Genomic DNA, 27,841 nt, shown 5'->3' with positions numbered 1-27,841 from the left:
CATGTGCTAAGTGAGTTTGGTAGGTAGGGGAGAGTATATGATTTCTGGCTAGGTCAGGGAGAGGTTTCATGGAATAAATAGCATTTAAAGTAGCCAGGAAGGATGTGTTAGATTTGCATATGGAAATACAGAATGATGAACATTTCAGATAACAGAAACAACACTAACAGATGTGGGTGAGGAAATTTGGCCTAAGAGTATGGTATATTAAATCATAAAATTAAGTAAACAATGGGGATACAATTAGATTTTAGAGTGTTCAGGAATATTGGTTAGGAATTGTTTGGTAATTAATATAGAATATTGAAGTTTTGTCTGAGAAAAAGTGACATGATCTTTGGGCTCCTGCTTCATGAAACCCAATGGGACAACAGCATTTAGGATGAACAGACCTCCCTTCCCTCTGCTTCTCCCAACTAAGAGATTAGTACAACAAGAGAAGATGAAAACTTGAAGAGGACGGAGGTACCAAAAAAGGAGAAATATTGGCCATTTGTTGGATACATAGGGGGATAGGAGAGGCAAGAATGAGATATTTTGAGTCAAGATGACCTTGACAATTGGGGTTAAAAAATATCGGGATAGTCAAAAGGAGGATGATTTTTTAACTAGGAAGATAATTACAATTTTGATACAGTGATTCTGAGAAAGTGGTGTGATACCTAGTTGAAGATTTAAACAAGGAAATTGGAAATATAGGGCTATAATTTGAGACTTAAAATACAAACATGTGAGGTATCAACAGTGAAATAAACGAAGTCATACCACCCTGAAAAAGTGTCAAATCATGGGAAAAGCATGCATGTGGTGTTTGACAGACATATTGACATCCTATCTCAACCATTTGCCTTTTATATGACCTGGGACAAACTGCTTATTTCTTCTACTTTCTCATTTGTGAAAACAAGGGGGAAATAATATTATCCCTTAGTCAGGATTATACCAGTTGAGTATTTCATATCTGCTTTCATATTTTCATAGTATGATTCCCAGTAAGTAATATATTTATTTTTCAATCCGTTATCTTAAAAATTTGAAACACCCTATTTTTATACACTTTTTCCTTTGAGTCTAGTTCTTAAAAGCATGCTGACTGTGATCCTCTAAACAGATTTCATAACCTATGAATTAGTTGCAACCTATAGTTCGGGAAACACTGGCCCCAGTCAGCATTGCATAGTCCATCTGAGTCACCAGGGAAGCCCCATTCTATAATCAGATCACACTGTTACCATTCTTTCTTCAATTCCCCTCTGCTTAGGCTGCTTATTAATATTATATTATTCCTTGATGGCCCAGAAGAAGTGATAACCATTTACTTCCTCTACTATATCCATAAAATATTTTATCTATAAGAAAGATGAATCTGTTGTCGAACTAGGTTATGAACTCCTTGATGATAGAAAATAGGCATTATTTATCTATATATTCTGGTAAAATTAATTGCTCATAAGAGGCATAGAATAAATTTTAATTCATTATTATAGAAAAAAGAGGGAAGAGGTCTGAGGAGAAAATTTGTTGGTTACCTACATCTAAGGCCTTGCTCTGGCATCCTCATTCTCTAATTTTCCCTTCTCTATATACCAAAGCTTCCATGAAATGTTTAAAGGCAGAACAACGTCTCCTTGTTTGGGACACAAAGACTTAGGCCACCAATTTTTTGTCCACAGTGACTTGAGTTTCTTCAAGGTGGGAGGTGGGAAGTTCTGGAGGGGATAAATACCTTTGAGAAAGAAACTCAGATGTACCCAGGATTTAGCTCTGGGTAAAATAATAAAAAAGTTCCTACATTGGTCTCTTTGGATTGCTAAATGACAGAATCCAATAAAGGAAACCTGAAATAAATTACTAGAGCAAGTAATTCATTTTAAATTATTAAAGTTTATTTCAATTTTTTCAGACCCAAAAAACTTTTCTCTGATGGAAATGACCCTTGGCAACAATGACATTCTGACACCATGCATGATGCACCCTCTTGGGAAGTCTGAATTCCATGTCACAATGGCTCTGTTCAGATTACCGGTTTTATCTTGCCTGTAAGCCCAATTAGACTACTGAAGTTTCTAATGGCCTTCTGTCTGCTTTGTAAATCATCATGCATGCATGCTGTTGCTTCAGTCATGTCTGACTCTGTGCAAACCTATGGGCTGTAGCCTGCCAGGCTCCTTTGTCCATGGGATTCTCCAGGCAAGAATACTGGAGTGGGTTGCATGCTCTCCTCCAGGGGATCTTCCCAACCCAGGGATTGAACCCGTGTCTCTTATGTCTCCTGCACTGGCAGATGGTTTCTTTACCATTAGCGCTACCTGGGAAGCCCCATAAATCATCATAAAGAATATTAAATCAATAAATTTAATTGCCTCTATATGACATAATTTTGCCTCTATGTGACTCAGTGTACAACCAGAGGCATAATATCAAAATATACCATAATGCTCTTTATGTATGAATTTTGGACTAGTTGGAAGAGGGCACCACAGTTAAGTGGGTCTCATAAGATGAGACTAAGCGAGTTCATTCCTCAGCAAACACAGCTCAGACTCTGAGTGTAGAAGAAAAAACAAAGACTCAGAGTCTAAAACTGGGTTTACTCTCAGTCCTAGATGTCTGAGGATGATTTGCATTGGTACTCAGTATCATTTGGGTAAGCTGCATGCCCTACCCTGGGCCTCAATTTACTTATTTCAAAATGAGATGACTGGACTTTTTATTTCTTACATACTTTCTCCTGTAATTTTTGATGATGCTTTGCCCTTAAATCCCTTTCACCTCAATCTTTTAATCTTAAAAAATATGAAATGTGTTTATAAACTTCTTTGATGTCCCTAAACATTATTCCACATGATAACAGTACAATTCATGAAGCTTAAATTTTATCATTTTAGCTTTGCCTCAGAGGCCAAGTTTTATGAGAGCCTTCATTTGCATCACCAGAAGCTAATTTAATAAAAATGAAGGAACCTCTTTTAAAAATAAATTAAAATTGGTGTTGGGGGGCAGATAACTTTATGTTAAAAACAAAGCAAAACAAGCAAAAAAAAAAAGAAAGAAACCAGGAAGCTAAACTTAGAAGGGGTCAAATGGTTCTGAGTTCTAAGGAATGCTGTCATCTATCTGTGCTGAGAAATTGCTTCTGGCTCTCAATGTACTGAAAGTAGAAGGTTCTAATGGCAACTTCCCAAATCTCTGGTCTCTTGACCCAATATCTTTTGTACCATTTGCCCCATTTTTTTGAAGCACAATCTACTACACAGACAAGCAGGTACACAGCACCATCCATCCTAGAGTCAGGTAGATTTATCTTTGGAGACGACTTCAGTATATGAGATGTAAGACACAACTATATGGAAAACTAGTGAAGACCACTTCACAGACAAAAAGGATATGAATGGGTTTGGGATATAAAAAGGTTTGAATGGGCACTTCTCATTCTGGTCAGGAGAAAGAAGTATAAAGTCAAAGAAGAGAAGGGCTAGGAGACTGATGTCTGTTATATGGTGAATAATAGGTTTGTCTTTGACATATTCCTTTATAATTATCTTCTTCACTGTCAAAAACTTCATTCAACACATCTTCACAATAAATAATTTTTGAATGAATTAATCCTAAAGTTCTGACTTAAATTTCCTAATTGTACTACTAATAATAGCTATTTCTTGATTACTACTACTATGCCAAGCACTGGGGATCACAAAAACGAATAAGAAATAGACCCTGATTTTAGAGAACTTACCTGACTCTTGTCGTTATGATAAAAATAACAATAACCATCATTTATTCATTCATATCAGCCAGGCACTATGCTCAGTGGACAACATACATTAATATAAGCTGCCAAAGTTCCCTCCAGTTCACCAGATACCCTGACAGTAAGGTGATCTTGTTCTGTCCATGCATCATCTTTCCCCCAAAAAATGGACCTAGCAAGAATTTAGACAATAGGCAGGGACGTTTAAGCAATGTCAGAACTGTCTACAGTAAACATATGAGAACTGTAGTTGATAATGAAAGAGTGAAGTAAATCAAAGTGAAAATGGAAGAAGTCATCTGAATCACCTTTAGTGTACTCTGTCTAAAGGCACTGTGACACTCTGAAAACCACAATGCAACACATCCCACATTTGGCATTCCAACAATGACACAAGGGGATGAATGCTGTTTAAGTGTTTTAAGACTCTCTAGCAAAAGACCTCAATAGCACATTAAATGGAAACTTGGTAAGACATCATAACCTGCTGGATTTCATTACCAAAATATACATTTTTATCTAAAATTTTAAAAATTATAACATTGAATTTCCTTGTAGTATTTCATAACCTTTGAGTGAGGCATTAAAGTGTTTTTCCTTTTCCCCCACCAACTATAAGCTTCTGTTTTCTTACCCTGGGCGTCTGAATCTTTTATATGCTTGGGTTCTATTCACTGCCTGTTATTCAGACATTGAAATCCCAAATGTTAATTGTTCTTCCAAGTACATTGACAAAACAGCAGCTAAATAAGGGTAGACCAGACTGTGGTAGACTCTGACATGCATTTATGGAACAATGGGGCTCTGAGAGACAGCCTTGTAGCTCACGGGAAGACATAAGATGTGCTATTTTGACTGCTTCATAGCAGAATGGGGAACACACGCACACAAGGGAATTATGCATTTTACTCAGTTTTGCCCAAAGTCCTCAAGGCAACAGAATCTTGTGATGTCATCATGAACTTTCTTTCTCTCCATTTACACTGACACAAAGGCTAAAAATTTCTAATGACATCACAAAGGAAAGACGGAGTCTACTTTGATTCCATTAGAAATCTGTTACTTTCAAAGAGACTTGTACCAAAATGTAAGAATCCTTCCTGACAGGGTGTGTGTCACTGTGCTGATGCATGGCGGGTGACACCCTCCCGCACGCAATTCAAACCAGCCAAGAGCAAGGATTCACAATTTAGGTTGGATAAAAAAGACATACTGAATATTGAGCCCTACAAATTTTCTGTTTTTTAAAGAAGGAAATCATTTAAACATGTATTTCTTCAGGGATATTCAAATTTCTTACTCATGTCTGGTTACTATGTGACCACTATTTTTGTCCCTTTTTGAGTGGGTCACAAAAAACACAGAGGAAGGTAGAGGAAGCTTTCACTCACAGGAATGCAGTGCAGCTCAATCTTTTGTTTTTAAGGTGCAGTGATTTCAGTCTCTAAATGTAACTTCAGGCAGTCTGAAAAGAAACAGGTTAAAATCTCTTTCAGTTATAATTGGTATTTCAGATTTAATTAAAAATTAAACTTTCATAATGTTTCACCATCCAAAGCAATGCATTATCAGTCAAGCGTAGCTTTTTTTTCTGTTAAGGAAAAAAAAAAAAAACCCTCTTCCCAGAGTAGTTTTTTAATGAAAAGAAAAGGATCTAAAGAGGAAAAAAAGCAATTCTGAAAAACAAAATATGCCTCCATGTTAAGGACTTCATAATGATATGACTAGAAAGTCAGTGTTTCTAAATTTTACCTATATTCTGATTAAAAAAAAAAAACACCTCCTAAACAATTTCAAAGCTTTAAGATTACATACAATGTTATTTCAGAGAATAAAGAAGAAAATCTACAGTCTGAATACACATATTAAAGGGAAATTACAACTTCAAATAAAATTGGAAAATAACATTAGACCCACTACTTTCAAATGACTGAGGGGCAAATGGTGAAGCAGAGGCAAAGAAACATATTTAGCAACACAAATGCCCACTGCAAGGTATTAAGGGTTTACTGAACTCCAGAGCACATCATACTATACAGCTTACTGTATGAAGCACTACTGTTTGAAGCAACACGGGAAGACCATCAGGGTTTAAACTACCCCTCTTGGTTTAAATAACCATAAATGCATCTTTTAAAATATCTATTTTTAATTTTTGAATTAAGAGTCCACGCATTAAGATAAAAGTATTTAATAACTATCTGGGCTTAAAATGTCATATTAATTTTTTTTAATCCTTTATTTTTTCATACAACATCACCTATAAATAAAATAATAGTTAAAAAAAGACAGGATTAAGTCATCCTTATTTTTAGTTTCAAATAACTGATACAACAGGTTTAGAAAAATATAGGTTTTTAGTATAAAAAGGAGATAACACAATTATCTTTTACTTTACATCATGGCAGTCCATTTTTTCTATATTTGTAGCACTAAATGTGGTATGTTTATGTCCATCTTCATATTAATGCAAGGTAATATTTTAACATCTCCACATTAAGAGCGTAATCATAAATCAGCCTTGAAACTGCATCTATTTTTAGAAAATGTATCTATTTCTTACTTGTGAATTCTACTTTCTTTTTCCCTTGGATTATATAAAGAATATTTTGTGTATTGTGTATATTTGATGCATATAGGTTGTAAGTTCAAACTGGTTCAAATTCACTAGATCTATCCATGAATGGATCCACACACACACACACACAAAACACTGACTAACTAAACTTTCCCCCTGCTTCTCACACACCTGAATTAGACTAAAAATGCACCAGTGTAAAGACAGAAATTATGGAGGCGTCACCAGGGACAACTGACTATGAGGAGGGGAGTGCACACATTTCCTTATAAGGCAACAAAACATCCATAAAAGAAGCTGACAAAAATAACTCATGCTCAGAAATAATGTTGAATAACAATAATCCCTAATACATGATTCAGAAATATAAGAGCTGCCCATCTCTATATAAATCTGAATCATCAACTGATACTGTTCTACTCACTGATCACATATGGTTAGTGAAACTGATTCACTGTCTAGTTTAGATAAGAAAAGGTGATGGAAACGAGACTGCATATTTATATATAAATTGTTTAACTGACAACTCGCAGTTCAATTCAATGTCAGATTTCCTTTTCCTTAATTCACCAGATGTTGAGTGAATTGAACTCAGTTCAAAACAATAAAGCAGTTTCTATGAATAGAAAGTCTACTAAGTCATATTCTCCTCTTCGCATGTCATTCCTCTTTCTCCTCTTTGTCCTTTCTTTTCCCTTTTCTGTCTCTGCCTGTTTACTCCTTACTTTCACTTTCCTCCTTATTTATTTTTTCCCTTTCTCTTTTTCCCCCCTTGGTGTGGGTAATGAAGCTCAAAAATAACATCTTGTATCCTGTTGAGGGAAACTTGGTCACAACTATCCTTCCAGATGACAAACTCATTCTTAAATGTCTGTTTTCCAATCCAAAGAAAACACAGCAATTGAGAAAATAGAGACGCAACATCACTTACCACTACCACCACCGCCACTTTTAATTCCCATTCTACATTCATCATAAGGAGGACTGGATTTTATTTATGTTATCCCCTAACCTTAAATAGGACCGCAAATAAGACTAATAACAGGACCATTTTGTGGCACTCAAGCAAACGGCTGGGCAAAACAGATGGATCTTACTTTGCGCCAGGACTCAAAAAATACAGTCGCCAACTCACTGTTGGCGACTACATATCTTGGCCCAAAGATGGACCTGGAAGTGGGACCAGTTGTCTTTGATATGAATATGGTTCCTATTCATATCAGCCTCATGAGAAATCATTAACTCTGCTACTATGCAGTGGGGTTAAGTATTGGTTAGAAACTGTTTGGAAGATTGGTCATCAAGAAAGTAAAATATTCTGAAGGCATGCCAGATTAGATTAAGGAGAAGAGAAGTTAAGACTAGGATCTTATTTTTGGCACTATTGTCTACTTTTCAACTTCTATTTTTGTCGAGTTCAGTACTGTACACTGAATCCACCTTTAAAATACTAGATTTCTGGAGTATGTGTCATCAATAAGATAACTTGCTCTTGACATTTCAAGTTCCAAAATCTGTTAAATTTTTTTCAAGTTATCCAGAACAACCTGAGTTACTATTAAAATTGACCACCAATGTCAGACTTCTTTAATCAAGATAGAACTTTGCCAGGCTTTATAGAATACAGTCAACACCCAGTGATGCACTCGTAAACAACTCAGTAATCAATGCAAATTACAAAGCCCGTAAGAATGCTTCTCTTGGCAGAGACCCTTTAGCAAAGAGAGTTGTACATTCTGCACTAGTTAAAGATTCTGAATGTCTTTCCAGAGAAGTAGCAAATGCATTATATTACAGTAACCCATCCTAAGTCACAAGGCCAAAAAACAAAGCCCCAGACAATAAAAAACTTAAGAGGGGTGAAGAACTATAGATCCTAGTATTGACTAGGAAAAAAGGACTTCTTCTGACTACACTCTACTTTTTAAAATCCTCACATAGGTAGGGGTTTTAGATATCACCAGGTCATAGAACTTCAAGGAAAGCAACAAAGCACTCCAGTTTAGGAAGTCAATGCTCATCCAGGCAGTTCTCTTAATGCTCTCCCAATTCTTCAGCACCAATTATATCCTGCTCAGATTGTTTTTTCGAGCTCACTTACCTCTCTATGACCACACTCGCCTGTGGTCAGCATAGAGACCAAGTGACAATATTTGATTATTTCTCTTAGTTTTTGTTTCCTTTTCACTTAAAAATTTATTGTGAAAAAATTCAAACATATGCAAGAGTAGAGAGTATAGTAAAATAGAACTCCCCTCTCCCTAAAAGAAAAGAACTCCTATGTATTTATCACCCGAAGTCAGTGTTGACTTCATCTATGCTCTAACCAACTTTTTCTTCCACCAGATCGTTTTAAAGACAATCCCAGATGTCATATTATTCCATCCATTAATGTTAGTATGTATTATTAAAAAATACTGACTTTAAAAAATCACAACACCATTATACCACATCAAATATAATAGTAATTATTTAATATTATTAAATATTCTGTCAAATGATTGACTTTATTTTCTTAACAGCTGACTAGTTTGAATTAAGATCTGAACAATATCTGCACATTACACTTGAATCACAATTCCCCTTTAACCTATAAATTTCCCATTTCTTTTAAACATTTTAACTTTTAATTTTGAAATAATTTCACATATATGGAAAAGTTGCAAAGGTAGCTCAAAGAATTCTCATATTTCCTTCACTATGTTCTTTTAACTTCAACATTTTACATAACCAAGGTAAGAAATTAACATTGATACAATACTATTACCTAAACTACAGACTTTATTCAGATGTCACCAACTCTTCCACTAATCAAGAATCTAATCCAGGATACCGCACTGCATTTAGCTATCTTTTATCTTAAATCTCCTCTGCATGCTAAGTAGCTTCAGTTGTGTCTGACTCTTTGCGACACTATGGACTGTAGCCCATCATTCAGATTCTCCAAGCAAGAATATTGGAGTGGGTTGCCAAAATGCTCTTCTCCTCTGATCTGTAACAATTTCTCAGTTTTTTCTTGTTCTTCAGGACCTTGATAGTTTTGAAGAGTAGTGGTCAGATATTTTGTGAAATGGTCCTCAGTTTGGATTTGTCTAACGTTTCCTCATAATTGGGCTTCCCTTGTGGCTCAGCTGGTAAAGAATTTGCCTGCAATGTGGGAGAGACCCTGGGTCCTATCTCTGGGTTGGGAAGATCCCCTGGAGAAGGGAAAGGCTACCCACTCCAGTATTCTGGCCTGGAGAATTCCATGGACTGTATAGTCCATGGGGTCGCAAAGAGTCAGACACAACTGAGCGACTTTCATTTCACTTCACTCCTCATAATTAGACTGGGATTACAGTTTTAGAGAAGGATACAAAAGAATGAAGTGCTCTTCTGATAACATCATGTCACGGGGTCTCTGATATCCATACGACTTATCACTAAGGATGTTAATCTTGGTCATTTGGTTAAGGGAGTATCTGCCAGGTATCTCTTCCCTTAGTTTTAATAAGCATAATTTCTTTCAGTTTATTAAGGTATAATTATGCAATAAAATTCATCCTTGTAAGTGTAAAATTTAATGATTTTAAGTAAATTTAGAGTTCAGCTATCATCACCACAGTTCAGTGATAGAACATTTTTGTCACTCCAAAAAAGATCCTTCATGTTCTTAGGCATTCAATTCCCACTACTCTTCCCAGCCTCAGACAACAACTAATCTGCTTTCTGTCTCCAAACATTTACATTTTCTGACCATTTCTTATAAATGCAATCACACAATATGTGGCTTCTTGCATTTGGCTTTTTTTTTTTCCTCTTATCATAATGTTTTTCAGATTGATACATGCTGTGGTATATAGTGGGACTTTCCAGGTGGCACAGTGGTGAAGAATCTGCCTGCCAATGAAGAAGACACGGAGGTTTGATCCCTGGGTCGGGAAGATCCCCGAAACAGGAAATGGCAACTTACTCCAGTATTCTTGCCTAGAAATTTCCATGGATAGAAGAGCCTGGCAGGCTGCAGTCCATGGGCTTGCAAAGAGTCAGACATGACTGAGTGATTGAATACACAGGCACAAAGCATATAGCAATAATCTATTCCGTTTTATGTATGAATAGTATGCCATTGTGTGAATATATGACATTTTGTTAATCCATTCATCAGTTGACGGACATGTGGATTGCTTCCAATTTTTTAGTTTATGAATAATGCTGCTATGTGCATTCGCATATATATGCCTCTCTGTGGACATGCTTTCATTTTTCTTAAGGAGATTCCCAGAAGTGGAATTGCTGGGTCAGAAAAATAAGTTTATTTAAATTTTAAGATATCAAGTTATTTTCTAAAGAGGCTGTACCATTTTAAATTCTGACCAGCAACCTATGAGGGTTCCAGTTTCTTTCTGTCTTCACCAGCATTTGTTACCCTGCCTGTCTTTTTATTATAGCCACAGTGGTTGGTGTAAAGTAGTATCTCACTTCAGTTTTAATTTATGTTTCCTTAAAGATTAATGACATTGAACATCTTTTAATGTGTTTGTTAGACATTATCATTATATCTTTTTTGGTGAAATGTCTATTCAAATATTTTGTCCAATTTTTTCATTGGGTTGTTTGTTTTTTATGATTGAAGAATTCTTTATGTATTATGAAATTTAAAAATATTTTATTAGATATACATTTGTAGAGCATAAATTTTCTCCCAGTATTTTCATTTTAGTGGAATCCTTTGAAGTGCAAGAGTTTTTAATTTTGATGAGATCCAAATTACCAAACTTTTTTCTTTTTTGTATCATGCTTTTAGGGTCAGATATAAAACTCTGTCTACCATAAGGTCATGAAGATTTTCTCATTTCCTTATAGAAGTCTCATAGTTTTAGCTCTTGCATTTAGATCATGATCTATTTTGAGTTAATCTTTGTGTATGGTGTCAGGTAGAAATATAATTTTTAAAAATTTTTGTATAGTCTTAGCACCATGGATATTCATTTACATTTCACATAATGAAATTACTTACAATTACATTTACTGACATCTGTATCAGTACTGTATGTTCTTCCTCATTATAGTTTTTATAAAAACTTTGTTAAAACCTGGAAGTTTAAGTTATCTAACTTTGTTCTCCTTTTCAAAATTATTTTTATTGTTCTGAGTCCTTTGCATTTTCACATGATCTTTAGGATCAGGTTGTCAGTTTTTATAAAAATGCCTTTATTTTTTTTGATTCTTTTTCTATTCTTGTGAATAGAATTGTTTTCTTAATTTCATTGCTTGTTGCTAGTACAGGCATACCTCACTTGATTGTGCTTTGCTTTATTGTACTTTGTAGATATTGCATTTTTTACAAATTGAAAGTTTGTGGTAAATGCATCAAGCAAGTCTACAGGTACCATTTTTTCCAAAAGCATTTGCTGATTCCATGTCTCTGTGTCATACTTTGGTAATTCTTTCAATATTTCAATGTTTCATATTTTATTTCTTATGGGAATTTGTTATTAGTCATTTCTGATGCAAAAGACTCCAACTAGGTGAAGTCTCAGATGATAGCATTTTTAGCAGCAAAGTATTTTAAGTGAAAGTGTGTACATACATAATGCTATTGCACACTTAATAGAACTACAGTATAGTATACATATAATTTTATATGAATTATTGAAATCAAAAGATTTGTGTGACTTGCTTAATTGAAGTGGTCTGGAACTGAACCCTTAATAATTCTGAAATATGCTTATATACAGAAATACAATTGACGTGTATAATGCTCTTGTACTCAGTGAACTTGTTATGCTCATTTGTTAGTTTGTGTGTGTGTGTGCGCGTGCATTCCTTAATGTTCTCTACATACTTATAACTTTCTGCAAATAAAAGTTTTACTTTTTACTTTCCAATCTGGATACTTTTGATTTCTTTCTTTTGTGTTTCTTTTTTTCTTTCTTTGCTTTATTTCCTCTTTTTCTTTATTTTTCTTACATTTCTGGACAGATATGCTAATACAGTCTTTAACAGAAGAGGTGAGATCTGACAGCCTTGCCTTTTTCCCTTATCTTAAGCCACTCAGTTTTTCATCATTAAGGATATTAATTGTAGGGTTTCTTTTTTTCTTGGATGCTTCTTATCTAGGTATATGTATTCTATTCTTAGATTGTTGAAATTTCTGTCATAAATAGATATTGGATTTTCCCATGTTTTCATATATCTAGTGCAATAGCTATGTGGTTCTCTCCCTTACTAATATGTTTAGTTTAGTTCAGTTCAGTTGCTTAGTCCTATCCAACTCTTTGAGGCCCCATGGCCTGCAGCACACCAGGCTTCCCTGTCCGTCACCAACTCCTGGAACTTGCTCAAACTCATGTCCATCCAGTCGGTTATACCATCCAACCATCTCATCCTCTGTTGTCCGCTTCTCCTCTTGCCTTCAATCTTTCCCAGCATCAGGGTCTTTTCTAAGGAGTCGGTTCTTCGCATCACGTGGGCAAAGTATTGGAGCTTCAGCTTCAGCATCAGTCCTTCCGATGAATATTCAGGACTGATTTCCTTTTAGAATTGACTGGTTTGATCTCCTTGTTGTCCAAGGGACTCTCAAGAGTCTTCTCCAACACCACAGTTCAAAAGCATCAGTTCTTTGGTGCTCAGATTTATTTATGGTCCAACTCTCACATCCATACATGACTACTGGAATAACCAAAGGTTTGACTATATGGACCTTTATATTACATGAATTGATTACTGGATATTAAACCAATTGCACTCCTAGGATAAATCCTACTTGGTCAGGGTATATAATAATACTACAAATTGCTGTATTTGCTTTGTGAATACTTTGTAGAGGATTTTAATTTCTATAATTATGAGGAATACTGCTTTACTTTCTTATGATGTCTTTGTCTGGATTTGGTCTCAGGGTAATACTATTGTAGTAGAATGAATTGAAAAGTGTTCCTGCTCTCTCCATTTTTGGAAAAATTTGCGAAAAATTGTTGTTATTTCTACTTTAAATATTGGATATGATACAGTGAAGTCATTTGCATCCAGACTTTTCTTAGTAGGATCACTTAATTAATAATACCATCTTTTTATTGTTATAGATTCATTTAGATTTTCTATTTCTTTTTGAATCAGTTTTGGTAATTTATGTATTTCTAGAAGTGATACCATTTTTTCTAAGTTGACTTATTTCTTGGAATATGTTTCTTCATAGTATCACCTTTTAATCTTTTAAATTTCTATGGGGTTGATAATGTCTCCTCTTTCATTTCTGATTCTGGTAATCTGTTACGCCCTGTCCTTTTATCTTGGTCAATCAAGCTAAAAATCTGTCAATTTTGTTGCTCTTTTCTAATAATCAACTTTTGGTTTCATTGATTTTCTCTATTATTTTCTTGTTATATATTTCATTGATTTATGCTCTGATCTTTATTATTTCCTTCTTCTTTGAGTTTTTTATATACTTATACCATATTTATGTTTACCTAAATAATTACATTATCAGTGCTATTTATTTCTTTGGGTATATTTTGAATACTGTTTGTTGTCATTTCTTTTTAGCCTAAAGAATTTCCTTCAGTATTTCTTATAAGGCACATCTGCTAGCAGTGAATTCTCTGTCTTTATTTATATTTTAATATCTTTATTTTACCTTCATTTTGAACAGTTTTTCTGGATATGAAATTGTTGATCATCATTTTAAAAATCTTTATTTCCTTTAACACTTTGAATATATTACTTCTCTGCCTTCTGACTTTAAATGTTTTTGATGGGAAATCAACTGTTAATCATAGTGGTGTTCCCTGTATTGAATCAGTCTTTTTTTCTCTTGCTGCTTTCAAGAATCTCTCTCTTTGGCTTTCTAAGTTTGATTGTGAAGTGCATACGTATAGATTTTTTATGTTTATGATGCTTAGAATTTCTTGAGCTTCTCAAGCATGTAGATTAATATTATTTATAATATTTGGCAAGTTTTTGGCCACTGTTACTTTGAATATCCTTTTTCTTCTCTTTCTCTTCTTCCCTCATTCTCTCCCATTGCACACGTTAATATGCTTGATGGTTTCTCGCACATCTCTGAAGCTCTATTTATTTTCTTTGTTATTTATTTCTGTTCTTCAAATCAGGTAATTTCTACTGATCAATTTCAAGCTCACTGATTTTTTTTTTCTTCTGCAATCTCAAATCTGCTTTTGAGTCCCTCTAGGATATTTTTTAATTTTAATTAATGTTCCTTTTAACTTCAGATTTTTGTTTCTTTTAAAAATAATTTATACCTTTATATTAATATACTTTATATGACTAGAAATTGTCATAATACTGTATTTAATTGTTTAACGTGATTTCCTCACTTATTTAAGCATATTTGTAATAGCTACTTTCAAGTCTTTTTTTGCTGAATTCAACTTCTGCTCTTCCTCTAACTAGAGATAGTTTCTATTGACCGCTTTTTAAACTGGGTGTGGGTTAAAATCCTGTTTTCTTATATGTGTCAAATGCTTTTTTCTTGAAAACTGACATTTTACATAATATGTTGTAGTAACTATGACTTCTAATTTTTCCCTCAGGGTATTGTTGCTGCTATTGCTATTTATTTGCTTTTTAGTGACTTATCTTTCTAGTTCTGTGGCATCTGTCTCCCTCATACTATATAGCTACTGAAGTCTCTGGTCAGTTTTTATAATTCCCATTTTCATTTCTTAACTAAGACTTGCCCCAGTATCAGAATAATTTGCAGTTTACATCCAAAGGCTGGTCAGAGTTGTACTCAAACAACTTAGGCCAATAAACTAACACACTTTGCTGATAAATATGTATATGGGCTGGAGAATTCATTCAAAGTTCAGTCAGTTTACAAGTCTTACTTGGTTCTTACATTCCACTAGGCTCTTTCTTATCTCCTCTACAGTCTAGGATATGTGAATATCTTGGACCTTCTCTGATCTTTCCTGAAATATGCATGAAGCCTTCCAAACCACCAGAAACATGTTGGTTTTATCAAGGAGCAATATGGTATTCTTCTCATTCAATCCTTCTTATTAAATTTCTGGTTAATATGCCAGTCTATTGCCTACCCCAACCTGAAATGCAATCTCATTCTAGCTATGAGGTTTACACTTCCTTTTGGTTTGCCACTGAGATTGCTACTATTTTGACAGTACCCAGGGGCATGTGGTTTTTCACGTATTCCATCAAGCCAGCAGTGGAGCTGTGGTTTTCATGGCTTACCCTGCCCTGGTTTAACTATTATACTGGTCAAGTTCGGGGAGGGGTGAGGAGTGGAGGTAGGCCCAACTGAAACACCAGACCCCACTTACACCAGTTGTATCACAATAATCTTTAATGTAGCTCCTTTTGCTCTCAAAAACATCCAATTTAGGTAATAAAATTTATAGTTTCCTTCTACATAGTCATGCTAAACAATTTACAATATTCCTTCAGCAAAATTCTTTGCCTTTTAATTTTTTGCCTTTTAATGCAAGAATCAGAGGCCCAACTGCAGGGATGTGTGTATGGGTGGGTGAGGAGGTCTAACTGTTATTGAATGAAAGTTTCCGTGATGGTTAGATGTGTACAGAATATCCTCAACTGCCTGTCCGCCTACAGCGTTAGAAAGTGCAACATTTTGGGAGACAAGAATGTCTGTCAATTCTGAAAATCCTTAATTGGGGTTGGGCCATGGGCTTCCCTTGTGGCTCAACTGGTAAAGAATCCGCCTGCAATGTGGGAAACCTGGGTTCGATCCCTGGGTTGGAAAGATCCCCTGGAGAAGGGAAAGGCTACCCACTTCAGTATTCTGGCCTGGAGAATTCCATGGACTGTATAGTCTATGGGGTTGCAAAAAGTCGGTCATGACTGAGCGACTTTCACTTCACTTCACTTCATGAGAACTGGGAGGTTGATGGAGGATCAGGATGAGGGTACTAAACTTCACCCATTGGAAATAAATAATTTTGCCTTGCTTTACAGAGCTGAGAGGAGTCACTCAATGAGAATAGGTAGAATTACATGGTTTATAAAGGACTGCTAGGAAATTTAGAGCTTGAATGAACTGAAATAAATCCATTCAAAGTGATTGTGGAGAACATGTTACCTAGACTTAATCTTTTATCAAATAGTAGCTCAGAGATTTCACTAAAAAGCTTCAAATACTTACTCAGATCAGGTTAGTATTCACCAAATTATTCTTTCATGGTTTTCTGTCTCACTTAGTTTATATCCACCCAGGAACATACTAAGGTGATGTATTCCTCCAGGAGCTTAAGTAACTCTTATAAAACAGAAAATTCCCATATAGAAATGGGAGTAATATGCACTTTAAAAGTGATTTTTGCTTTACATGATGATCCACAAAAAATTCCCTTGAGAGAGTCTCCTAGAGCATTTAAATTATGACTAGATTTACAAAATCACTCCTATCACATAAAATGAGATAAACATGTAGTATCTGCTTCTAGGAATTTTCAAAACTGTTTTTTTCCTTCAAAGAGACTGCAAGGAATGGGAAAATCGGCAAAAATTTGTGCAGTAGAAATTCAGAATATATGATGCATTAACTTCAAATATCTTACTGATTTTTTTTTTGAATCAACATTATGCTTCACAATTTACAAAGTGTTGAAGAATTCAAAGTGTTCACCAAACTTCATCTAATTAAAATGTCATAATAATTCATTTTTGACCCAGGAATGTGTAACAGTAAATGTTACTATTTCTATTTGGAAAACAAAGAATCTAATCCATGAAACAAAACATGCAAACATTATATAAATTGCTTATGGACGTGAATAAGTCTGATGATGCCGTATTTGATGAAATTCCATCAACTTGTAGCATGTATCAGTTAGGCAATACACAGGGTACAACAAAGAAGAAACTCGGAGCCTCCTTCTTTCTATTATGTACATTAGAGCAAAATCAAAATAAGTGTTTAGAGAGATTTTTTGGACCTATGAAATAATACTTCTCCAGCTAATCTCTCAGGTAAAGTGGGTAGATACTTTTTAACTGTGTGTTTTTATTAGGCTTTTCAATTTCTGTAGAAGAATTTTAATACATCTCTTAACCTGATTACTATTTCTGCCTTTAATTAACAAAGAATAGCTGGATTCTAAGTGTTTACTCATAATACCATCTAGAATTCACAGTCATCCAATACCAATCGAAGGCCTAACTTAGAGAAATAGTATATATAGGAAATTAAAAGTTATATACTCCTTTCACTGGAGTTCAATATCTAGATAAATTCTAAAATCCTACTTTGAGTTATACCAGAATGAAGTGTATTCTACCTGGTCTGTATTTTATGGGATTGAAAATACCAAATTGCACGTTACTGAAATGTTCTCCATCTATATGGAGGGCCACAACTGAAGTGCACCTATAAAATAATATTTGTTTCTCATGAAAATGAATATTGGTTATGCTATTCATTATAAAACACAGTGATCCCTTTATACACTGATAGGTATCACAGGAAGATATTTATTTCTAGTCTTAATAGCAGCAATATACTTCTTCAAAACATAAAAGAATCAACCTAGTTCTTCTAGGAACTGAACTTGATAGACTTATTTATACCTTTATGGTTACTTTATTTAATTTTCTTCTACCCTCAATGCTATTCAAATTAGATGTCTGAAGAAAAGTAATAGATTTGTATCATGAAGTTTCAAGACTAAATTAAAGCTTAGATAAGCATCTTTTACTAATTCATCTGAAGGTGGTTCTTGGCTTTCTATGCAAGAATAGAATAATTTGGAACCTATGGAGCAACAGTAGTTTTCAACTCACTAATAAAGCATATAAAATAGGGCAGCTATGACTGACTGTGCAGGTTGTACCCTGTACAAGGGCACCTAGTACAGCAGTGTGTTCTACTTTATAAGCCATATTCCCTGGCAAGGCTACATCATCTGGAAGAGGGTTTCCTTTAATAATTACAAAAGGTGGAACCTTGTCCTAAGTTGTTCTTAACCTCTGCACAAGTAACAGAAGCCCTCTATAACATGTTTTTAACATGTAACAGAAGCCCTCTATAGTATTTCTAACACAATATAATTAATTGCATTGATACTTACTCAGTTTCCTAGCTGTTACATGTTACATGAATGCTTGGGTAAGTCTGCTTACCACTTGAGTTTGAGTCTTCATGACTTGGACTAAGCAGTTTTTTAAAAACAGAATGTTACTTATAAGTACAGCTCTCCTCAGGGATACTAACTTTGAAATAGAATAGGAGAAAAAGATGCTCCTACTGTCTTTCTTTGTAGGAAAACATACCTTATATCAGATCATATTCTCGACATACTAAACGCTTTTCTTCGGAAATAGAGTTGATAAGTGAGTACAGAGCATAATACTATTCATATTATTATGATCTCATTGATTAAATTGTCTCCATTGTGGAATTTTCAAGCAATGAGAAAAGAAATTTTTAAAAAATATTAAATAAGTTTAGAGACAATGAGTTATTTGTATAATGGAATGCTAAGTCACTTCAGTCATGTCCGACCCTGTGCGACCCCATAGACGGCAGCCCACCAGGCTTCTCTGTCCCTGGGATTCTCCAGGCAAGAATACTGGAGTGGGTTGCCATTACCTTCTCCAGTATAATGGAATGCTTTGCCCTAAATTTAGGTGGTAGTGTCCTCTCTCCCTGAGAAATTTTATACAGTTAACTCTCAATAAATGATTTCCAAGTGAGTGATGCATGAAATATTTTATATTAATCTTTTTTGACTATAAAATTAACACATACTCATTGCAAAAGAACTGTAAAATACAGAAAAGTATAAGGAAAAAACTACAAACACCAGAAGTCTGATCACAGGGTCAACCAACCACTACTGACACTTCAGCATTTAATTCAGACATGACAATTTTAATCCTAGTGTGGCTTTCTTTTTTCCTCTGCACATCATTGCCTCCTATTTTCATTATTTGGTACTTACTCAAACAATAGTAATGATTTTTTGCGAATTAATTTAGTAATTAACCAAGTAAGATTTTATTTCGTAGATCTGATATAGATTATTATTCATTCTTATTGTTCATCGTTGTTGCTGAGCAATTCATTAGAATATGTTAAATTTTATCTAATCATGCCCTATGAAGATTATCTATTATACACAACGAAGTATGACATTAGATACTTTGTGTCAGATCATTTCTGTTTCATAATATGGATGCTAGGAATAGCTTCCTTAACCTATGAAAAACAAGAAATAAAATGGTGAATTTATGCTAAAGTTAAATATTGTATACAAGACCAAAGACAAATCATTTTCAATAATATGCTTTTTACTTTATTTTGGTTTTTACTGTATTATTTCAAACTACATTATTAGTATGGAAAAAAACTGAGAGTTAACTATGCTTATAAAGGTAAAGCACCATAAAAGCCCCAATGCATCTCTTTCAAGAGGAGCTATCTAAGGAGCTATCATCTTTCTGTGAACTCTGTCATGTAGAATTACATCATCTCCCATGGCTCAGATTATCTCCAATTCATAAAATGCTTTAACAAAAACTGTTACGAAGTGGGTTCTGTTATATATTCATATAACTTCCTCCTCGCTTTGGTTTAGCACAGAAATACACAATACATCAATATGTGTTTCATTAAGACAGTTGTTTCGACATAGTAACAAGCTGGGCAAATAGAGGAAGTGTGCTGGATGTAATTTATTTACATTTTAGTAAGACCTCAGATGAATGATACCACACAGGAAGCTCATAGTGAGGTTATGAAGAAATAGTGGCTGAAAAATGCCTTGAAGTTTGGAAGCCATTAAGTATTACTTAATCAATAGTATTGCTTCTGAATTAAGATAGTATAACAGTTCCACAGGGATAGGTACTGTGGTCTATGACAAATATTATTCGATGCAGGCATTAAAAATTAAGGGGGGATATAAATTTTCCAAAATATAAATTTTTGAGGTTGTAACTTAGAACATACATCAAATGCTAAAGTTTTAAATGGATGGCCTACAATATAAAAATCCCATCAAAGTCCAAAGGACAGGACTGCTAACTGCTAAGTCGCTTCAGTCGTGTTCGACTCTGTGCGACCCCATAGACGGTAGCCCACCAGGCTCTCCCGTCCCTGGGATTCTCCAGGCAAGAATACTGGAGTGGGTTGCCATTTCCTTCTCCAGAAGGACAGGACTATGCTTCCCTAATATACAAAAGTTTACTGCTAAAATTTCCTTTTAGTAGAGATGCTAACTTTGTGTTAGCATTTGGATGTCTCCTACTTAGCATGTTAATCCTTTTGTGAATGATCATAAATATCAAAGCAAGTTCTTTAATGAAATAAGAAATTCAGAAAACAACGTTTTTCAGTCTACAGTTATAGTAGCCTGGACTATTTCTGTCTCCAAATTCTGAGCAGGTCACCTTTGCTTTGTAATACAAATTATTACCGGTAATATTTCAGAGATTAATGTGCATGGCATTTAGCTATCCAGCATTGTTCCAAAGAGAATTTTTAAAAATTTTGAAAAAGTAAATAAAATTTTCAAGTGGAAACTGAGAAAATAATGATAAAAGTATGATAAAGATAGGAAAACCATAAAGACGCCAAGGTGAGGACAACATATAAAAGGTATGTTGTGAATTTTAATATATTTGCTTAAATGTAGAATAAGACTATATTTGTATTAGCCATTATAAAAAGTAAATGTTTCATTAGCATTTGTTGTTTTTGTACTTTCTCTTTATATCTTAATCTGCCAACTGGAAAGTAAGCTCATTGCAAGTAAGAAACTTTTGTTTTCCTGTACTATAATTCATAATAATTAGCATGATGCTGAGTAGAAAATTAATTTGCAATATTTCTTTATTTGCTTGGTGTGAAATATAAAGTACTTGGCCAAGAGGGTATAGTTTAAAAATAATGACTCATGCATACTGTATAAAAGAACAAAATAAAAGTTTCTAAGAATTAAATTAATTATAACACTAAATGGGAAAAATGAGATAAATTATGCTAAACTGCCCTAAAGCACTAAAATTAATACAAAAAACTATCTTCAACTGAAAATAAATCAATGTCAATGCACACTTAAAACTTACAGACAATTAAGACTTCCAGAGAAATGAAAACATGAAAATGGCATCATGAAAATGATTTGACTCAATATCACATACCATTTCTGTCATACTTTATAAGAAGTGATAAATTATGATAAGAATTCTAATTACTTGATTGTATAGCATATGAACTATCTATATTACAGTAATTTATAAAATTTCAAGTTTTATAGATGTTATTGATGAGAATCTGAGCACTATTGGCTTCAGATGTTAAAAACTCATAATTTCAATTGTAAATCAAAATTTTAGTTTTAACAATTCTTAAAAATCACATTTTGAAATGGTAAACAATTAGGTAGCCTTCAAAGTATTCTTAATAAACTCTTAAATGTAAAGTTTTACTAGCAATTCAGGGGAAATTTGATAATGGGAAATCATTCATTATAAATCTCTTAATGAATTATCATAGTCTGAATAATCCTTATGTTTTTAAGGGAAGAGGTCTTGAATCTGAATTCCAAAGCTTAGTGAACCATTTCTGGCACATGGTAAGTGCTGAATAAATGTGTATTGGAATTGATTTTAATTGAAAAAGATATCACAAGAAAAGTCTATGTCCATCAACCAGTTAGAGTTTGACAATATTGACCCCAAAATGCATGTGGTATACTTTAATACATTCTTAATAAACAAAGAAAGAATTAGAGAATAGTCACTTTACCAGTATAATAAAGAATATCTGTCTTAAATCAACAATTAATATCCATATTAACAATAGAATAAACTAGCATCATTATCACATAATCAAGAACAAGAATGTTTCCTATCATGATGACTATTAACTTCTAGTCAATGAAACAGAACATTAAACAGAAATAAGAGGGAAAAAGAAGATAGAGTCATTATTGTTTGCAGACAATTTCATGACCTTGAAAACTCAAGAGAATTTATAAGAAGCTCTCAAAATTGTTAAGAAAGTTGAATAAAACAGCTAGGTTATAAATATCATAAGAAGATATGGCTTTTATCCTAAAAAATTAAAAAATGAAATGTAAGCAATTAAGGACAATAACAAGAACACAGCATGCTTATACTTGAATTAAACAAGGAATCTGGGTACCTATATGAATATAGACAGCTTATTTACATCAGAAATATTACATAAATAGATACATGCAATGCTTCTAAAGGTGATGGCTAAATATTGCAAATATATGAATACTACTTTACAGGTTTAATAAAGTTCCAGTGGATCATTTTTATAAGATCAATGAAGTAAATTAATCTTGAATAATAAGTAGGTGATAAAAGTCAAAGCATTCTTGAAAAAAGAAAGAAAAGGAAGGATTTGACTTAGGTCTGTAAACATATTGTGGAGTTCTAATGGAAACAGTATGGAACCAGTGAGAGAAATGAAAAAACAGTCCAAAAATAGATCCTAATACTGATTAAAAAATTAGTAAGCAAGAAAGATGATACACAAATTAGTGAGGAAATGGTGCTGGGACAGTTGAATAACTATTGGGAACAAAATTAAGACACTTATACTTCAGGCTAAACTAATTTCTGGAAAGGGTAGAGAATTAAAAATACAAAATAAAACCATGATGATATTATAAAAATGATGAATACTTACTGGACTTCAAGTTGTTTGAAAAGAAGATAAAAGCAAAGGCCACAGTCAGAAAGAAAAAAATACAGCAGAATTGACCATATAAATATTTAAAATTTTCTCACACCAACAACAGCTAAATGGCATATGAAAACTGGGAGAAATCCTTTTGCCACAAGTTTGACAAAATTAATAACTTAGCATTTAAAAAAATCTTATAAATCATTGAGACAATATGAGTAAAGGACATGAGCAAACAATATTTAAAATGAAAACAATGGGAAATAAGCATATGTAAAACATTCTGGCTCTGCATTAATCAATTCAATGCAAATTAAAACAAAATAAATCCACTTTTTGTTTGCCAAATTGGCAAATATTTATCAAGGATATTATTTAAAGCAGGTAAGAGTATAGTTAGAAAAGTACTCTCACATATAATTAGGGAGGAGTTATCAAAAGGACTTTGAAAAGTTTATATACTCTAACCCAAAAATCAATCTTCTAATTAATCATGAAAATATAATCCAAGATGCAGATAAAAATCTAAATATAAGAACAGTCCTTACAGCAGTAGGAACAATGGTAAAAAATAGCCAAAATGTCAAATATGGAGGATTTAAAAATTTTTGTTGCATAAATATATTTCAGTATTAAAAGTGAGTATTTTATGACTATGAGAACTAATAATGTAATAAATGCTAATTGAAGAAGTACGGTCCAATTTTTATCTAAAAATACACATACAAACATATATATGAAAATATATACTTAGAAATATACATACAATTAGAAAGAAGCAGAGCAAAATCTTAGAATTATTCATTCCTATTTAAATTTTATTTGATATATATTTCTATTTTCACAGTTATTCTATTCTATGAGCATACTTTACTTTTAATATAAAAAAAATTATTTTAAACCTAAAAAGAATTTATATGTATTCAGAATCTACTCAAGAGAAAAAAATTCAAGCATCAATAAAAATCAGTTTTCTTATATATATGGAATTACTATGCCATTCATCTGTGAATCGCAATAATTTTTTTATAAAAAAATCTACTGAGATACCTGATTTTTTAATTTTTGTATCTGAAGAACTTGATACTTTCTCTAAATTAAGAGCTAAAAATGTAAAGTCATTTTTAAGTTCCATATTTGACCACAGTGTTCTTCAAGTGCTCTAATGGCCCTTCCTCTAACAACTTCTAGATAAAGTTTACCTGTTCATCAATACTCAGTCTCAGAATGTTTATTTGGCCCATTTAGCCAACACCACAGAAGTCACCTTCAACCAACTGTGACAGACATAGTGAACTGTGCATTTGATTTTCTCATTTCTTTTGCCTGGAACACCAACCATGCTGAGTATTCCGAAAGTAACAATAGATGGAAGTAGGATTTTTCATCAGTGCTTAAAAAATAGCTGCCAAAGTCAAGACATGCAATAACCTTCTAAGTAAGTTTGCTGGCTCCATATTGTGCTTGAAGGCACACCCCCTCCAAACGTCTGCACTCACCATCTGCTACTCAACTGCAGAATAATGCACTCAAGTCTGGTGTTGCTTGGCATAGGCAAGGGTAGTCAATGTCCAACTCCATTCTGACATGTGCACCATATCAGGAACCTTATGACACAGTCCTCAACATCAATGCAGCACTTTCAAGCCCCACTGAACATCAATCAAGTACGAATGACAGTCAAGCTGATAGACAAAATCAAAGCCAACCCTAAACACCTACTGAGCATAGAGCTCTCCAGTTTGCCTGCAGCTCACCTTCTATTAAGATGATAGCTTTGGCCTAGTCTTCCATGCCAAAACAAGTCCATGGAGTCACTCTGGCAAGAAGAAGGGTCTATATCAATGTCAACAAACAAGTTCCTTGCTGCCGACCCTACCATCTGTCCTCCTGCTTCCCACCTACCTTACTTTATGTGGACCTTGATGAATGGGATTCTAATAGTCCAAGATTCTAGTTCAGCCAGCCTTTGCAGATGGGGTCAACATGACTGCCCTCTGGCCAAACACCCAGGGTAACATAGCTGAAGGGTTACCAGGAGAGTGCTTTTCTGCAAATTCGATGTTAGAAACAAGCAAATGACAAAGTTCCTATCAGTTCTTTAGCTTCAGGTTTGTGAATTAAGTGTTTTGTTCGGTGGTTAAAGTAAATATGATTTCCCGTTAAATTCTTTGAAAATGTTAAACATACTAAAGAATAAATTTCATTTCAAAACTAAGGATAAGGGAAATAAAACAAATACATAAAAATAAAACTGAGATTGTTTTAAAATATCCGCGATGAAGTTTTAAGAGAAAGACTTGAAGAAAATTTCAGAAATATATAGAAATAAGACTTCATAATATAATATTAATACAGAAGTATAACATTTCATTCTGCACTAGATGAAGCAATATTAGAGAATATTACACATGCTAAATGGAGAATAATAGCTTTCAGACTTATTCTCCAGAAGTTGTATAGCATTTACAGAGACTTTATGGTAGAGCAATAGAATTTGATGCAATCTTAAATATAAATAGTTTCTGGGGAAATCAAATTTTCTGATCATAAAAAAGACATATGAAATATAATGCATCAACATTGCCTTAAAAAGTAGTAAATGAAATTAGTTTTCCAAACATTTTGACAAATCTTTTCAACTAGGTCATTAAAAATACACTTCAGACTGAAGCTAACATCATATAAAACAAACAGAAAATTTCAGGAAATGCCACTGGTTCCAACCAAAATCAATTTAATATGCTGATACAATTATGTGCCTTTATTTTTTGTTCAAGGGATACTAAATGTATTTCTAGAATAGTCTATGAATTTACCAAAAACAAAACAAGCAAAAACTCTGCCCCAAATTCAACATATCACTCATATGAAACTGTAGGCTCTTTAAATAACTAATAATTGTAAAGAGAATCTTTACCACATAAATGAGATAATGAATGTGAAAATGTTATATTCCATAAGGCACCATACACAGAATTATTCAGAGCATCTATTACAGTGTTTTGCATATAGTAAGTACTTACTAAATGTTTATAGAATTGATTAGAATTTAATTAAAAGGAGAGGTATAATGAGACTTCTATAAGTAGAATTCAGATCCTTTCAAGATCATGGGAAAAAGTTCAATCAGATTATATTGCTGGGTACCATCAGTTGTCTTTGATGTTATGAATCAAGAAGAGCTCCTATTGTATCTAAAGAAAATTTTTGTAGAATTCTCTTTGGAGAAATTGCAGTGGAATAAAAAGCAGAATTATTTTTAATTTCTAAATATCTCCAAATTCTCTAGCATTCTTTGGTCAAGTAAGATAATGCTAAAGAAATTCTACATAAAACCCGAACTTACAATATACCAGCCTAATCATCTGGATAATCTCTTTGAGTTTTCCTAAAATATGCTCCCATCCCATTTTCTATGGGAATTCTCCCACTGATTAACACAGAGAATGAGAATTTGGCCTGTGCTCTATAGACACCATTGAAATGTGGCCACCTGAGGCATGTAGGGAGGACATCCAGCTGGCACGCCACATGTTGCCCTGGAGTGGTGTACAATGAGACGGATATTTTGGCTAAGAATACCTGGACAGTCTCTACAAAGGCCCTGATTATGAAAAGGACTTCAGTATCATCATTGTCTCTTGAGTGTAATATGAGCCAGGGAAACTTCTGTTTCTAAGTTTATATCTTTTACCCCAAAAAAGCACTTATAAGAAAAATCAAAGAAAGCTGGGCCATTTAGAATAGAATTTGAGCACTATTCGCATCATTAGTAGAAACTTTTCTGAGAACCTCAGAGACTTTAAAATTGATGCTGGAGCACTTTACAGACTTGACCATAAACTAAAACATAGCAAACTCTGTAAAACGAAGGATGCGGAAACATAGAATGAAAATTTATGTCTGTAGTGCAGTTGTTGGACTATATATTATGAAAATCAATTAAGTTCATACTCACTTAAGAAATATCTGTTGGTTTTATTAATAAAAATAAAAGCAACTTGTGGGAAAAAAAAGTCAGACATTTGAACGCAATACCAATGAAACGATTTTGTCAATTTTGAACCTATTTTTTTCAAAACACCATACGTGATTAGAACACATAATGTACTAGTATTTTTGCCAATTTTTGTTTTAAAACCAAAGCTGTTTTTGTGTTACATAAGCACAAAATCAGAAATTCAAAACCAGCAAACATATTTAGGGGTGAATTTTAAAATAAGCCCACTTGATGCTTTGTTAGATCAACTTTGAGCGCCAGGAACATTTTTGTAAAATTCCACTGGGGTAAATAGGGTAGCTAGGAAACGCTCCTCATAATGAGAAAGAAGCGTATGCATTATTTTCAAGTTTTGTTTAGAGTTTTTTCATCTTCCTACTGAATATTTCTGGTGATATTTACAATATGATACAAGTATACATCTTAAGAGATTTATGATGCTGAGAAACAATTACAGCTGGGATTTACATTTGTGTTTATGTGTTATTTTGCCTATAGATTCCAAAAACCAATGAAGAAAAATTTTGATACAAAACACATCTTGGAATTGAAAGACAGATTCCATCTATCAATACACCAGTTGATAGTATTTCTAAGACAGAGTTTGACAGTAAGTGAAACAAACAAACATAATGGCTTAAATATGCCACTTCAGCCACTAGAGCTGTCATTTAAGAAGCTTTTTTTTGAATCATTAATTCGATGCCACACAAATAGGAATTCTTACTTTTCAAAAAATTTTGGTGACAACTTGTCTACACAAAGGAAACCAACACCTGCAGGGAAACTTTTGTCATCATGTAGGTTCATTTTAACTTAAAATATTATAATTTATTTAATTTACACTTTTGTCCCCTAAAAGCTCAA

General features: G+C 33.6%; 1 protein-coding gene across 45 annotated transcripts in view; it reads right to left on the bottom strand.

Annotated features, from left to right (window-relative positions):
* Positions 1-27,841, bottom strand: part of ZBTB20 (zinc finger and BTB domain containing 20) — an 825,041-nt gene that overhangs the window by 483,318 nt on the left and 313,882 nt on the right. For all 45 annotated transcript variants that reach the window (XR_014077377.1, XR_014077378.1, XR_014077376.1 and 42 more), the window contains one exon: positions 5,143-5,216. The gene's annotated coding sequence lies outside the window, so the exon portion shown is untranslated. The remainder of the gene's footprint in view (positions 1-5,142; positions 5,217-27,841) is intronic.

The sequence above is a fragment of the Giraffa tippelskirchi genome, chromosome 2 (genome assembly GCF_054371585.1).
Source record: "Giraffa tippelskirchi isolate mGirTip1 chromosome 2, T2T-mGirTip1v1.2.pri, whole genome shotgun sequence".
NCBI classification, from domain to species: domain Eukaryota; kingdom Metazoa; phylum Chordata; class Mammalia; order Artiodactyla; family Giraffidae; genus Giraffa; species Giraffa tippelskirchi.
Note: the sequence above shows the minus strand (reverse complement) of the source record. Positions and strands in the feature narration are given on the sequence as shown.